We start from the raw sequence: 15,250 nt of genomic DNA on the forward strand, positions 1-15,250 counted from the left end.
TTTTATTACAGATACTAATATCCATGTATTATAAAAAAAAATAATAGATGGGTTTCAGTGAGTTATAGGAAAATAATTCCATCTCAGGATTATCATTTGTTTATTTAGCAGACGCCTTTATCCAAGGCGACTTACAGAGACTAGGGTGTGTGAACTATGCATCAGCTGCAGAGTCACATACAATTACGTCTCACCCAAAAGACAGAGCACAAGGAGGTTAAGTGACTTGCTTAGGGTCACACAATGAGTCAGTGGCTGAGGTGGGATTTGAACCGGGGATCTCCTGGTTCGAAGCTAACTTACTGAAGCCCATCTATTATATATATAAAGATCACAGATTTAAAAAAAAAAATACATCACAGTATCTAAAACTGTTTAATGATTAACTTTTATATTACCTTGGCTTGTGTCGTTCGCTTTGTTTTTGCTGCATTTTTCTCATGTTAAAAATATGTGCAAATTGACCAAAAACTAAGGTTATTGCATGGAAACTTGTCTGAAAGCCATACCTTATGTTCAGGAGACTTCAGCAGTGAAAATCATATTTTTGACGTAACCTCCCGAAACTTGCTACTATAACTAAGGCCATCGTACCAAACAATTCTTTATTAACAATTGAGATCTGCTGGAAGTAGCCCTGGCAATCTCTTTGACCAAACTGGAAAAAATAAGCATACATTATGAGGGGCTTAGAGACCTCTTCATTCAGTTTTTCTTTTATGTGGCACCCTTTATTTACTGTTTCAAATTATTAACATTTGACTCATAAAATTGATAGTGCTTTATAAACAAGGTTATAAAAAAAATACAGAATCTACTACAATTAATAAATACAGCCCTTTCCAATAAATAAATACATGAAAAATGAAGCTCTTTGCAAAGCACAGAAAGATGTTTTTTCATCCTTTACACTTTAGCAATGAAATGCAATTCATTGTACACAATCCTTAAATAGCAACTATCATGAGTATCTACAAAGGACAGGAAGTTACATATAAAGTGGTTTGCAGTGCGCAGGTGTAGAGGTGATGCAATGGGTAAACAGATGACAAACAACAAAGCTCACAGTCCAAACAATTCTTTAATCTGTTTTAATCCAGGTTGTTTCGGCAACCGTTAAATAATAATCCCTGGCAATACACATCAATGTGTATTGCACAGTTTAAACCATGGGGTACAGTCCCGAAATAATACACACGGTATAAACACACACAGCACACAAATGCGATCACAAGTCCAGAGTGAGTGCTAACGTGTAAGTGGTGAAATACAATTTATTTGTGTACAATAGTACAGCACTGTCCGGGTTAATGCTGGTCTTAAGTTACAGCTCCCGGAACGTGTTAGCCATCTAATAATGAAAAACAAGTGCAATTAGATGGGCAAACAAACACAAAACACTCATGGTACCTTTTACGGTCCTTCAGCGATTCTCTCGCAACCATAACAAAGGAGCAGGTCGCTCGGCCACATCTCCTTTTGTACCTTCAGCCACACCCCATTGGCTAGCGAGTGCAATCGCTCTTCCTCCAATCCGCAATTGCCACATCACCTCCCATCTGGGGCGATGACTTGGAGTACTGTGGCTCCGCCCCTTTCTAGAAGGCCAACTTCCACCTTTCTCTGGAATGAATTGCCAGACCATCCAGTCCGGGGCACACTGTTCCCTTTACACAGCACCCTCACAGGTCGGGAGGGAGTTTTATAACCAAGATTCATTCTGTCTCTGTCACAGTACCCCAAAATCTATTAAATTAGCATAGATGGGAATTGGTGCCAGTGGTCTCCTGTATTATTGCTGTGGGTTACCGACAGCAAAGATTCGGTTGAAGTAAAATCTCTTCAGTCTAATTCATTGAGCAAGATTTGTTTAAGAAGAACGGAAAAAATCCTGTTGTTTCCACGGATTTGCTCAAAAAGACAAATACCGGGCTTAAGGAGTAAGTAGCTGGGTTCCCAACAATATAACATTACACGTCCCCACGTGTTGCTGCAACTGTTTAAATAACGTACCTGTTTCACAGAAAAAAAACCAGTAAATTAAATCAATTTTACTATTAACACGTTTCTCAGTTGTGATTGAGATACACGAATGGCTTAACAGGTATCAATTTAATTCTTAAAGGATAGTATAAAAGTCAGACTAAAACACCAAAAATTACAAACCCTAATTATATGACACATGGTCATTCATACATAATTTATTGTAACCTCATACAGGAGCTTTAAGACAACCAGAAAAGACTCCCCTGACCAGGGCCAGAATAAAGGATGTGGGGGCCCTACGCAAAGCCATATTTTGGGGCCCCAGAAGTTAAAGGAAGAGGTCCAGCATGAGGAAAGGATGGGAGTGGAGACATAAAAGATATTTGTAAAATGAAACAACGTTAATGGAGCACCAGTCTGCTGAAACAGCTAGCCTCCTTGCCGAACAAGCTGTAAAAGTTCTGCAGAAACCCACTGTTTATGATGGCTAAAAAATCACGGAAGATTTCAAAGCACTGTTTGAGATTGAAGCCTGTGAGACACAGGCTGGGAGGGAGATTTACCATCAAGAATCATTCTATTTCTGTCATAAAGGCCCAAATTAACATCTGGGGCAACCAATAGATAGCCTGCTTTCTAGCCACAAACCTCAAGGGTGCAACTGGGGATTATGAAGCGTCTTTGGTAGAAAAAAGATTGGCAGTGAGGAAGCGCTAGTTGTCATCGTGTTATTGCCCAGAAGAAAAAAATGTTTTGTTACTCCTCATGAGTGAGACAATTATTCCTTCTAGGCAGGTTTGCACTGGGAGTGGTGAAGCCTTTAACAGTCATCCCTAGTGTAAAGAAAATGTTAGTCACCTTCCACTTCAAGCCGTGGTCTTTCTGCAAGGAAAACTAAAGTATAAAAGGGCAGCCACCAGTGAGCCTGTGACCAGCACAGTATCCTCTACAGCTTTCATATTCCTCGCCCCCAAGGTTAAAGAGAACACCACAGAAGAGCAGAAAAGGGGGCTGCCAGAACACTTTGTTGCATTGCTCTCTCCCTCTCCTGCCACAACAAAACTGTAGCCAGCAAAGTCTTGATAAACATGTCTGGTGGATTTCCATTTTCATCAAGTACATTAAAACCTTCTTGAGCTTGAAAGTTTTGGTGTGAGTTAAAAGGTTTTGAATGCACCAATTAGTGTATTATATTTGTCAAAACAACACATTGTACTCCATACACTGCCAATGGAGACACCATTTTCATTTGAACTTTAACCATGCCTATCTCTTTTCTTATTATCTGCAAGTTCAGTAGCAGAGTGAGATCCAGCTTGTTTTATTTGATCGAGAGGAAGTTGCCTAATGAGTGTCTAATGAGTAGAACACTGGAGATGGATGCCCTAATTGTAGAAAATGGGCTTTCAATGTTGTTTTATTATCAGGAAAACATTGGAGTCAGTTGAAGAATTATGTGACATAGAGTTTGAAGGACTGGGATGGAAATGTGGAATCAAAATCTTGTAAATCTTGATATAAACCTCCTTGACCGTTTCTTGAGCAGATTCACAATAAGATGACCAGAATATATCAGTTTAGCAAATACAGATTCTTCCTGATTCTTCATTCTTCCTGTGAACTAACTATTAAACAATTCCTGAATAATTCATGATGTACCTGCAAGCCATAAAATATGACTGACCCAATGTGTGTGTCTGTGTGTGTTTGTGATTTCTGTGTGTGTTTGTGATTTCTGTCACAAAAAAATCACTTTTGACATGTTTACTGCCCTCTGAATCACTGTAGGATTACTAAATGTGTGGAAAGGCAGATCTGAAGATAGGACAGAGTACATTAAGTTTGCAAAATGGATTGTATTTATGATGTCATCGCAGTGTAGGAGTCACCCCGTTAGCAATCTAAGCAAGAAATTCTAGAGAGTCTAATGCTGGTTCAAGAACTGATTAAGCTGGTTACAGAAAAAATAAAACACACAGTAAAATCCCTCTCACTATAGAATTGACCGCTTTACCGTTAGTTGCTGTAGTTTCTGGGTTATAAAAAAGCAGGGTTACTTCACTGGAACATACAGCATGTATGTGTTGTACTGCAAAAGTTAAAATGTCTTGCTATCTGTCAGTCAGGAAGATATTATATTGGTAGTCATGTGAGACACAGACACGCCATCAAAACAGACAAGGCTACCAGTTTGTTCTATTTAAGTGAGTTGATTTGAAAATATATGTTGACTATCAGGACTTTTATGTTGAGTGTGATGTGTAATAATCTTCGGGTGTATATATCGACTCAGACACAGAGGAGCTTACTTACAGCCATCTTTTTGTTTCTTTGCTGAACAACCCCTGCTTCCACTGCGCATGGCAGGAATGGCACAGTAGGGTTACATCCTGACAGGCATAAACAAAACAGTTATGGTTACCCGAGTACTTCTGTGGTAAGTACGTATATATAGTAAATATGGACTGGCGAGGAGGGCTATAGTAGAAAATGATTGACCCGAGGGAAGACTATTGTTACCGACAGGGGTCTATAATGCCCGAAGCCGCAGGTAACAATAGTCTGGAGGTAACAATAGTCTTCCCGAGGGGCATTTAATTTTCCACTATGGCTGAGTCTGCATATTTAATATATGAATCAGTCAAGAAAATAAATGAGGCATGGTTGGACAGTAAATATGACTTTATATATATATATATATATATATATATATATATATATATATATATATATATATATATATATATATATAGTTTAAATATAGCTGATACAGCAAATAAATACAATACAGTAAATAAATAAATAATAAATAAAAAAACAGAAAATGTTTTTGAAGTTCATACTGCATAGTTATCAAAGTGTTTTTTGGTGTACATCTCTCTGTCTGGTTTGCTGACTGCTGCATAATCCAGTTTATATCCTGGCTGTCATATGTTATTATTATTTATTTCTTAGCAGACACCCTTATCCAGGGCAACTTACAATTGTTAGAAGATATCACATTTTTTGACATACAATTACGCTATTTTTTACACATTATTTTTACATACAATTACCCATTTATACAGTTGGGTTTTTACTGGAGCAATCTAGGTAAAGTATCTTGCTCAAGGGTACAGCAGCAGTGTCCCCCACCTAGGATTGAACCCACAACCCTCCAGTCAAGAGTCCAGAGCCCTAACCAAAACTCCACACTGCTGCCCTGTACATTGTCACGTTGAATTTGTTTGAATTTCAGAAAGTCAGAAAACAGTGACAGTTTAATCACCATTTTAGTGTTTGGAGCATCTTTCTTTTGTAGTATGTTGTGTAATTCATTTTCTGTTAAATCACAGAATCACTATTCAGCCATTTTCTGTTTTTGTGAGGGGTGGAGATGAAAGGCGTTCCTTTGAAAATGGGCAGGACTGACAGTAATGTGAACCAATCACATGACACACGGTGGTGTAAGGATGTCAGGACAATAGTTCAAACTATTTTTGCTCCGATGATGAGGTTTTAACCAATCACAGGCCAGAATTTCTGATTCATACACCCACCCCTCGATATATTGCCCCTAACTATACTGCGGGTTTGGATATATCGCGGTCCAGTTGAACCCCCATTTCTACAGTCTAACTGCGCATGCCTCTGAATATTATTCACCGCATTAGATCAGCTCAAACGTTACTGGCTGCGTACAAACTGTATGTAACCGATTCTGAACTGTAACAGGTCACGTTATAATGGGGTAGCACTGTACGTACATTAGGGCTGTAAATAATCGCAGTTAACTTCTCCGATTAACACGTACATTTTTGGGGAGATTACCCTTAACATACCGTAATTCATCTCCTGCGCCATCATTTTAATGCATGCCAGAATTGAATGCGTGTAGACGCCGTTTGAATATAAAATTAGTCACGGAACCGCATTATGTAGCAAAGCTCTCAAACTGAAGGACTTGTGAAAGGGACGTTTATTATTATTATTATTATTATTATTATTATTATTATTATTATTATTATTATTATTATTATTATTATTATTATTATTTACTTTCTTACAGTTCATTGGATAGAAAGAGTTACTTGTATATACTGTCAAAGTGAGTTCCAGTATCACAGAAGTGCATCTAGTCTGCTGTACCACCTGCGTGCTAAACGTGCTTTAACTTCGCAATATTATTAGTATACTCTATTAGTAGTTTTTCTGCTACAGACATCAACAATACAACAACAAATGAAACCCGTCAGTTTCGACAGAGTACTCTTACAAATTCAGGATCGCTGCAAACACATGAATCAAGCTAAGTATGATATAACCAGTGCTGTTGGATAGCTGAATGCAGACCCGTTAACATTAGCGCTGTTTTTATCAGTAATCACATATATTTTTAAACAATATTATTTACAATTATGGAGGATATAACCCTTACTGAGTGAACGTTTTGTTTTATTTAGGCCATTTTAAGTTATTCATAAAATATAATTTAAAAGTGTTATTATTATTATTATTATTATTATTATTATTATTATTATTATTATTAGTAGTAGTAGTAGTAGTAGTAGTAGTAGTAGTAGTAGTAGTATTTAAACAGCAATGAAAAACATCAGTTTATGAGTAAAGGAAACTGATAATTGTAAATGCAGTAAGGTAATAAACGGACTCCATTGTGATTTAGCAGTTGGTTCAAACAATTTTACAACAATACTAGATTGTAAATAAATATAAAACTATAACGAGAATCCAGAAATAGGAAAACAAGGTTTTTATGCTGGGTTGTTTTTTGGATGATGATGATGATGAAGATGATAATAATAATAATAATAATAATAATAATAATAATAATAATAATAATAATAATAATAATAATAGCATCAGTAATAAAACAAACTTAAATTAGATGGATGCATTAATTGTATCAATTAAATAAGCAATTAAAACCAAGATTAACTATATATATATATATATATATATATATATATATATATATATATATATATATATATATATATTACATGATGTTCTAGTGGTTGTTTTTATGCAGCAAATTACTTACGTTTGACGCATCTTAAAACTGACATCAGTACGGAAATAGATTCCCTCAGGTAAATTGAGATGTTTTGATTTCCTTTTTTTCCTACGTTCCTGGTAACCCTTATACACAGAAGTGGTTTCATGCGTAGTAAATGGGACATTACCAATCAAAAATTGAAAGCTTGCCCCATGCTGAGATAACAGAACTGCACTTCTGGTTTCGAAAATGCTACTGCAGGTGGTAAAAGCATTTATCTCTTTATTCAAATAAAGATACTGAGGATTGTAAAATGGGGATACATTGGATATTGTTCAACATTGGACACAATTTTTTTTTTAAAAAATGTTGTTGTTTGCTCAGCAGTTTACATGCTAAATAGAAAGCCAAGCACCTTCTATCCAGGACTGAAAATAAATTATATAGAGATGTTGTATACAATATTACAAAATAAATGATATATCTATCTATCTATCTATCTATCTATCTATCTATCTATCTATCTATCTATCTACCTATCTATCTATCTATCTATCTATCTATATATATATATATATACATACAGTGCTGAGAAAAGGTTTGTGAACCCCTTAGGATTTTCACATATTTAAACCTAAAATGTTATTACATCTTAATCTAAGTCCTAATAATAGATAAAAAATAACGTGATTAAACAAATGACACAAAAACATACTTTTTCAACATTTATTTATCCACAAATGATTCAACATGTGTGAACAAGTATGTGAACCTTTAGATTCAGTAACTGGTGGCACCCCCTTGAGCAGCAATGACTTCAACTAAGCGTTTCCTGTAACTGTTGGTCAGTCTCTCACATTGGTTTTGAGGAATTTTGGCCCATTCCTCCTTACAGAACTGCTTCAACTCGGTGACATTTGAGGGCTTCCTTGCATGGACAGCTTGCTTCAGGTCCTGCCACAACATTTCGATGGAGTTTAGGTCCAGACTTTGACTTGGCCATTCTAAAAGGCGGAATTTCTTCTTCTGCAGCCATTCTTTTGTAAATCTGCTTGTATGTTTAGGATCATTGTCTTGCTGCATGACCCACTTTCGGTTCAGCATCAGCTCACGGATGGATGGCCTGACATTCTCCTCTAGAATCTTCTGATACAATGCAGAATTCATGATTGTGTCAATGATGGCAAGCTGTCCAGGTCCTGAGGCAGCAAAGCAGCCCCAAACCAACATATTCCCACCACCATGCTTGACGGTTGGGATGAGGTTCTTCTGTTCGAACCCAGTGTTTGGTTTTCACCATACATAATGTTTCTCATTGAGGCCAAAAAGTTATACCTTTGACTCGTCTGTCCAGAGAACATTGTTCCAGAAGTCTTGTGGATCATCTATGTGCTCTTTGGCGAACTTCAGACGGGCAGCAATGTTATTTTTAGAGAGCAGTGGTTTCCTCCTGGAAAACACCATTCTTGTTCAGTCTTTTTCTGATAGCTGAGTCATGAACACTCACATTAGCCAAGGCGAGAGTGACCTGCAGATCCTTGGATGTTAGTCTGGGGTTCTTTGTGATGATTTTCCAGTTTGTTCTTGGAGAGATTTTGGTAGGGCGACTGCTCCTAGGTAATCATGCTAATCACTACTATTTAAGTAGTGTGGATAGCACATAGAATTATATCAGTAAGGCTACATACCAGCATGTGTTTTAACTAAGAACTTGACTTGAGTTTCCTTTAGTTTTACCTAAGCCAACCCCTGCACTCCCCCACGTTTGGTTCTGTTGACTGCCAACACATATTTCTGACTGTATCATTGGTGCCCAAAAACAATTTAAGTTTACTGAACTAAGGTAACCTATCAAAAACAATCTCTGTTGTGTTGCTGTGTGTTTCAGTATCTTAGACAAACTCAATGTATATATGGTTCCTCTGAGAATGCACTTCTTTTAAGCTACCACTGGATAACATAACTTAATAATGAACTGAGACATCAGTACCATGATATGCCATGTCTGTGTCTCAGTGACTAATATAAAGGGCACGGAGACATGCACATTCCTATCTGAATGCAACAAAGTGAACTGTTAAGATAAGACTCATGTATAAATGTGAAACAACTAAAGGTGGGGGATTTGTTTTACCTTTCACCCTATTCAGACTACTTCTTACTTAATAATTCCCAATGTTTTTTTTTAAGATGGAACAATTCAGACATATGGCCCATGTGAAACTGTAATAGTCAACCCCAAACCATTCAATAAATACTGTAATAACATTAAATCAAGTTCTAAAAATGCCAGGACAAAGACTATTGTATAATTAAATGTATTTATCATTTCTGATTTATGATATTTAATATAAATATGTCACTTTATTCTTGCTGGAGCTACACATAATTTGCTCAATCCACAGGTGCTCCAGGGGCATTCTCCCGCTGCAACAGAATCACTAACAGATGCGGTTACAATTATAATGAAAACATCCACCCAACACACCCTCCCACATGGACCAGTGTGTAACAGCTATATATATTCTTTGAAAATAAACTGTTAATGCATCGGATAGGGTTGATAATGAAATGGCAAAAGTAGGCAAATGCGATGTTAGGGTTTTCTACCAGCAGCGGAAGGCTAAGGCAACCACAGACAGCCATCATCAAGTAAAAAGAACAACATACAACTCTGCAGATATAACAAAAGAATCATCCATCATGGTCCACTCGGTGTATGACGTCCGCTGCCATGACAGTGTGTTGGAGGAACGCCTGCATGCTGGGCACCATGGGGGGTCACTGCGTGTATCGCACCCCAAAGTGCTCCCTAGAGAGCTACTGGGAGGCGGCATAAGGATGGTTATTTATAGAACGCATGTGTGTGCTATCTGCCAACATAGTCCTGAGACATTGGAGAAATGGTGAAGAAAGACCATACTGGCATGACTGCACAATGTATACAGTAGGGTTGCCACCTGTCCGGGTTTGACCCCGACAGTCCAGAAATTGGCATCTTTGTCCGGGTGGCAGGAATTAACAAACCCGGATGCCCTAATGTCTGGTTTTAAGTGAAATGCATAAGAAACACCAACATTCCTTTTAATATTACCTTTAACATGCCGTATAACGGGACATTTTGGAGATAAATTTTATTTTGGCTTTATTGGCGGTTTGGTTTGGATCACCAATAATACCTCCACCAATCAGAGTGTGGCATACAGTGCGATCCCGCCCCCTGACAGACTGGTGGTATGCAGCACAGATTAAAGAAGCATGTGCTGGCCAAGGGAAAGAATGTGTCAGATGTCAAAGTGAATATGACAATGGTAGTGAGTGTTGAAACCAATTTGCTTTAAAAAAATTAAAAGCAGACCGGGCATTTCCATCAATGGAAATGTGGAATTTATGATGCGATCAGAAACTCAGAGGCAGTGTAAACTCCTACTGGGGTACCTGTAGGACTGTTCTCATAGGTGGCGCATGAGTCTTCCATTTGGGGAGGCTATTCCACACTTTCCCCCTGCATTTATTGAACCCAACGATGTACAGTAAGATACACACACATAATATATATATATATATATATATATATATATATATATATATATATATATATATATATATATATATATATATATATATTAGCTCAAAAAGCCAGCTGCCCAATGTTTCAATATGTTGTACATATATATATAATTAAGACTTGCATTTTTTTTTATTACTCTGTTACTAGTGAGTGTGAATACTAAGTTTCATTCGTTGTGTTGAGTTTGAAAAATAGTCAGACTGATTTTCCTGCATCTTTTTGAGAACTTATACTGTATAATAATTTATAGCAAAAAACAGACCTTGAAACCACTCAGGGATGCTACATGTATATTTGACATTGTTTTGTTTTTTTTTTCCCCAGCATAAGACGGACAGATACATGAAGTTTAATATAGCACTAGCTTGTACTTTAAGACATGTTATGCCTATTTAAGAAAATTAGAAAAGCAGTAAGGATAACAAGCTGCACTGTTTTTTAAAACCTTTAAATCCGTTAACCTGTTCTTCAGTCCTACAGTACCTGCACCAATTTCAAACACCACTTCCATCACACACCAATTTAAATCAATTATTAATACTGACTATTAAGCGTCTAAACATGCACTTACTATTGTACTTATAATCAAGGGCCATTCAGCGTATTTCATAAGGTGTATTTGCAAAATAAATAACTGCACTCTTACTATAAACTTTCGAATATCTATATGGGGCTCAGATCGACTGGGAAGAATGGATGTTAAACCAGCCAAGCATTGTCTCCTCGAACGACATTGAAAGGCATCTAAATCCTGTATCTGTACTACAGTGTTGATTTTGATTTCCCAGCTGCCCTAGCGGTCTGGCGGTTGCGCAGTAGAAAATGAGAAATATGTTTGTTGACCTGCTTTGAGGGTTTGCGGGGGAAAAAGTCAATCTTCTTCTCTCACAAATATTTATTGTGTTGGTCAGAACAATTTCTTGTGAGGGTTTGAACAATTTATTTGCGGGAGGCTTAGCCTCCCCAAGCCTCTTATACGCACTGTCTATGACTGTTCTTTTTTAGGTTAAGCAGTTTTCTGTTATTTTTATTATTATTTTACCGGTATCGCAATGTCCCTAAACAATATGTTCAATTAGTTCTGCATCATGTACATTTTTTTTGCCAGTCTATTAACCAGTTTTAAATTGAAAGTGTTTTAGTTTTGACTTTATTGTTAAAGTTTTCACACGTGCAATACTGTCCTACAATTACTAAATGATACTGTGATCATTTCACTGTGTTATGTTAGTGCACCATAGCTAAGTTTTAAAACTGATTTAGCAAATGCCTATTGTTTAAGTGTACTGCACTTAGTATCCTTTCCAATTACTGATATCTTAACATTAAAGGGCCATATAAGAACAATAAATATTGTAACTCATTTTCAGAAGGTCTTCTTTGTTATCCAGGTTGCTGCAGTGACATTGTAGATGCAATAACGAGTTACTGTGAATGAGATACTGTTATAGCAGACATATTCCATTAAGTAAACATGTATTTGAATGTTTTGGGAATTAAAAGAAGAAATACAAAACTGTGTGGCATTTTTCTTTGTGAACGTGGTAGTGATAAAAACCGTCAATCTACCAAGGTAGCAAATCTGCAAATTTAATACCATCCAAAATTTCCAGTTATACAAGACATTAGTTGCTTAAAGGATTTCCACTATCTTATTAGAAATAATTCTACTGTGCCCCCAGCATTTTAATAATGTTTTACATTACATTGATCTGCATGTGATTAAATACATAACCTTTACAGTAAAATATGGGTTATTTACGATATATAATGGTAATTAAACCATACATATGTGTATGTGTAATATGCACTGCATATTTAGCGCTCTTTTTACCGACAAACAACCGATTGTGTCATAATTTAATTAACGTTTAATTAATAACGTTTGTTAATATTTATGGGGGGGGGGGGGGGGAGGGGGATTGCCATGACACAATGGCTGTAAAATAATTCTGACTGTCACAAACTGGCTTTTCAGGCTCAGAAATCCAGTGACTGTGGAACAATTATTTGTATAAAAAAAAGCAGGTGGACAGGATCTTTGCTTCAGAAATTGCATTGATTTACTACAGCGTTACTCATCACCACAGCTACTGGTCTCAGGTAAGATTAGCCTTTAACCTACCATGATACATATATTATTGTTCTGGCTTGCAAGTTCGATTGCAAGAAATATCAAGAGCACAATACTGTGGATACTGCATGATTATTGATTTGTACCGAGATCTGGTGGTATTGTGTTAAACTGTATTACAGTATACTGCAGTTTTGATAGACCCAGGCTGACTGAGAAATATGTCTTTGTTTGGTCTGGGCAAATACAGCCCAACAGTGACGGTAAGGCCATCCCTCCCATTAAGCATCTGTCTGTATTCTCCTGCGGTTAACCATGAATTCTGTTCTGTTCTGTGTTGTATGCACATTGGACCTGGTTTTTGAAAGGGGTTTTATTTTTGGTGGAAATGGCAAAATCTGAAGAATTTTTCCACTTGTTAATCAGTTAAAAATGATCTGCCTATTTTCTAACGTGATGCTCCATTTTATCCGCCGTCGGATCACATTTCATGCATCATTTTCTGTGGTTCTAAATGAATGTAATCATCAAGCACGCTACCGCCACCTGTTGGACAGGCTCCCCACTAACACAGCAGAACTCTAAATCAACCAGGAGTTTGGAGTGGAGCATGATGGGAGGTACTGTTTTGGCCAGTGGCACTTATCGAAATGCTCCGGGACATTGTAAATAAATGTAAATAGTTGTGTAAATGCTGTATTATCTTGCCCTGTTCCCCCTGTACCTGTTCGGTAAATAGGTCAGTACCACCTTAAGTGGCAGTGGAGTGTGTGAGAATCACCCCCCACACCTCCCTCCCCATGTGTGCTGACACGTGTGTCTGCTATCTGCTATCTGCTATCTGCTATCTGCTATCTGCTATCTGCTATCTGCTATCTGCTAGACTTGCTGTCCTTAAGGGTTGTTGGAATTACCATTAAAAAGCTTCTAAACTTGAAATTGGTTTTCTGTCTCTTCATCCTGAACCACGCAGAGCAAAAATGCTAAATTGGTGTCAGAGTGCGGGGATGAATGAAGACAATGACAACGTGGACCCATTCACGTGCACCCTCCATTCCAGGCTTTCAGTGTCAACTTAATGGACTCCCCCTCCAGGCACTCATAGACACAGGGTCCACCATCAGCCTTGTGTCCACCCTGGCATGCTCCCCAGCGACAGAGGGGGCAACCCGGAGGCCTGGCGCACCACCATGGCCCGGATAAAGACAGTGACCGGTCAAGTTGCTCCCAAGTTCGCCTTGGGAACCGCCTGCTGGACCACAAGTTCTGGCTCGCCGATATCGGTATTAGGTATTCCACCAAAATAAACTGTCAAAATAACTAATGAACCAAACTAGTGGAGAGCCCCACCGTGTTTTCCACAGCTTTAGAATACTGAATCAGTGGGAAAAACGGGTGCAGAAAAAAATGATTTGCTTTGAAAATAACCCCCATTGTCTCCTGCGGTTGCCCATGTGCTCAGACTTGAAGAGCTGTACTGGGTATGCTCAGAACCACAAATCCTTTTAACTCAGGAATGGATTAATATTTTTTCACCAAACCAGTGAAACCACTGTTCTGGACCAGTCCCTTTTGTACCCTAAACATTTCAGACCAAAATTACAAGTCGTTTCGGTGTTGGAGAGAACAGAAAAAAAAGATCATTTTTTCTTTCATTATCCAGATCTCAGAATCCGCACATCGGAGCGGTACGAAATGGGCCACATCTAGAGATTTATCCCAGGAGACCACACATGCATTCTTTTGTGCTAATTGGGGTTTAACATTAAAGTGCCTACTCAACCCTAACTACCGCATCATTATTGTAGCAAACCCGCTATAACCACAAGTTGTAAAGCAGGTATGCGGTTCCAAACAGAAGTTCTTTATTAGGAGCTGTGGAAGGGTGGTGGGCAATTCACTGGCACAAGGTTTTATTTGAAACACTGCACTGGTGCCCAGTTTTATTTTGGGAATGTTCTTTTTTTTTAATTATTTGTCGCCAGATGGCGCTGGTGCTGCAACTCCCCTCATACCAATGATGGTAAGCAGGGGTTGCACTTGTATCCGTCAGCACACACAGGTGCTCTAAAATAATAATGAACGCAAAAGGTGAAATAAAAAGAGAAAATAAAACACAGTAATAAAACTACAAAACAAAGGTGCTGCTTACGCAGTGCCCCCACTGCCGCTAAGCCGGTCAGTTCAGGTCTCCGACCTACGCTCAGCTATTCCCTATACACAGGGGTGGCCAGAGTTCCCTGTATAACTACACACGTCCCTTCGGGTACATAATTATTTATTTTCATTCTTGGTTTATTTGTTTAAGGCGGGCTGTCTTCCTCAGCCGTGCTTGCCTGTTTTGTTCTCTCTTCAACCGCTGGCGTTCCTGTCTGGGCTTTGTATACACTGGTGTCTTCCGCCAGCGTCACGGGGTATCCTCTCTCTGGCCATCTGAATGCACAGCCAAGCGCAGTACTTATGGGGCGAGCAATCCCCCAAGGCCCGCCTCTCAGCCAATCAGGGAGAGGGAAAGCCAACACACCCTCTTCCCCACCTCTCTGTGTCATCGCCATGACTGACAGGCAAAGGCTGCTGCCCTCTTCCTGCAGAACCACACATGTGCCAGACAGTCAGCACAGAC

Source organism: Acipenser ruthenus, chromosome 4, assembly GCF_902713425.1.
Source record: "Acipenser ruthenus chromosome 4, fAciRut3.2 maternal haplotype, whole genome shotgun sequence".
Lineage (NCBI taxonomy): Eukaryota > Metazoa > Chordata > Actinopteri > Acipenseriformes > Acipenseridae > Acipenser > Acipenser ruthenus.